Source organism: Lipotes vexillifer, unplaced genomic scaffold (assembly GCF_000442215.2).
Source record: "Lipotes vexillifer unplaced genomic scaffold, Lipotes_vexillifer_v1.1 scaffold1691, whole genome shotgun sequence".
Classification (NCBI taxonomy): Eukaryota; Metazoa; Chordata; class Mammalia; order Artiodactyla; family Lipotidae; genus Lipotes; species Lipotes vexillifer.
The window spans coordinates 1,445,583-1,447,778 of record NW_006789046.1 but is presented as its reverse complement, the minus strand read 5'-3'; the positions used below and the strand labels follow the sequence as shown (position 1 = coordinate 1,447,778).

At 43.8% G+C, this 2,196-nt stretch overlaps 1 protein-coding gene across 2 annotated transcripts in view; it reads left to right on the top strand.

Moving 5' to 3' along the window:
• The window catches only part of RPTOR (regulatory associated protein of MTOR complex 1), a 353,659-nt gene that overhangs the window by 160,501 nt on the left and 190,962 nt on the right, over nucleotides 1–2,196 (top strand). The gene's annotated exons all lie outside the window — the stretch shown is intronic.

Sequence of the window (2,196 nt, the reverse complement as noted above, 5' to 3'; positions counted from 1 at the left end):
TTTTTTTTTTTTTTTTTTTGCGGTATGCGGGCCTCTCACTGTTCTGGCCTCTCGCATTGCGGAGCACAGGCTCCGGACGCGCAGGCTCAGCGGCCATGGCTCATGGGCCCAGTCGCTCCGCGGCATGTGGGATCTTCCCGGACTGGGGCACGAACCCGTGTCCCCTGCATCGGCAGGCGGACTCTCAACCACTGCACCACCAGGGAAGCCCCAGGACGGCTCTCTTAAACGTAGGCCGCAGGTCATCCTCAGGCCTCTGTGTCTGCTTTCCATCTCTGCTCCCTCCACCTCCCTGTTCTTCTTTAGACACAACTTCAGCGGATGCTTCCTGAGCAGCACCCGTCACTGTGTGCTGAGCCCTGCACCAGGTGGCAGGCCCACAGCGGGAGCCATGATGCTTCAAACATAGTTTCCTCGCCGTTCATGTTTCTTGTTCTCACCACTGTTTTCTTCAAGTGATATCATGGCACTGGGTTGGGTTTTTTTTGTTTTTTGTTTTAAATTTAGCATTTTAAACAAAGTTTGAGAACTTTATCAAAATAACAAACATACACCTTATTTTTTGAAAGTCAGAACATAATCCCTACCTAGAGGTAAAGCCTTTTAGCTGTGTTTTTTGGGTAGATATGCCCATATTTTAGAACAATATGTGTATGCTGCTTTTTACTGATTTATCAACTTGGGGTGTTTTTATTGACTTCCTGGTGTGGCTTTAGTGCTTTTATACACATCACTTCCACGCGACCATCTAGTATGGTTATAAATTTACACTTTCAGTTCTTTTTTATTGGGAATTTACCATTGAAAGTTCTTTGAAAGCAAACAAAAGGAAATGAACATAAAGTGGAGAGACTCTTCTGATGACCACGTGTACCTCTCACCCAGCCTCAGCGTCCTCACCACACTCTTGAAGTTTGCACAGTTTCTAATGAAATAAAATCAGTGTTCGTAACATTATGACTGTGTGAACACTGTTCTCCAAAAAGCCAGGAAACGTGTTTGGACCTAATTCTGGACTCTGTAGTAGCTCCCTGGCCTGCTCGTCTCTCTGGGCCTCGACCCTCACCTTTTACTTAGAGAGGCCCAGAGGAGGTTGGAGTGTCGGGGGGCAGGACCCCTCATAGCTCTCCTTTCAGTGTTTTCCCTGGCTCTTCTGGCATATTTATTTTCCATGCGAACTTCAGTAGCAGCTTGTCAAGCTCCGCAAAATAGCTGCTTGTTATATTTATTGGGAACTGTGAACTCTTAACCTGGGGAGAACTGATGTCTTAAGAATGTGGGTGCATCCTACCCAGGCAGGGAGCATCTCCCATTTGCTAAAGCCTCCTTCTGTTTTCCAGGAGAGTTTTACAAAATTTCCTTGTCAGGGTTTTGTATATTTCTTGTTAAGTTCAATCTTCTTTGTTGCTTTAGATGGTTATGATTTTAACCATCTATAGTTTGTATATATATATAAAGGCTGTTGATTTCTGTGTGTTTACTTTAGGTCCTGCTAATTCAGTGAATCCTTTATGTTCATCAGCAAGGGTCCAGGCAGGAGTAGTGGGAGGGGGTAAGCAGGGCGAATATGACTAAGCAAGAGAGGGGCAGTTTGCTTCCTTACTTTGTTGTCTTTTTGAAACTATTCTCCCTTGCTACCATATATATTATAGCTTCCTGTGTTTAAGCAAATTCTCTTCCATGTTCCAGACAGTTTTTCCAAACAGATTCAATGCTTTTAAGAAATATTTTTGATATCACAGGGATGCTACCTTTTACTAGTGTTACCATGTGGCAGACATTACTTATTAATCTCATGGGATCTTCACAGTAGTTCTCAATAAATATTTGTTGAATAAATGAATGTTTATAACCACCCTGTGAAGTAGTCATCATCCCAGTTTATAGATAGAGAAATTTGAGGTCACTTGTGCAGGGTCCATTAAATGCAGACTTGGAGTAAAGGATGGAGTTGTTTTGTTTTGTTTTTTAAATTAATTTATTAATTTATTTATTTTTGCCTGCGTTGGGTCTTCATTGCTGTGCACAGGCTTTCTCTAGTTGCAGTGAGCAGGGCTACTCTTCGTTGCGGTGTGCGGGCTTCTCATTGCAGTGGCTTCTCTTGGTGTGGAGTACGGGCTCTAGGCATGTGGGCTTCAGTAGTTGTGGCACGTGGGCTCAGTAGTTGTGGCTCATTGGCTCTAGAGCACAGGTTCA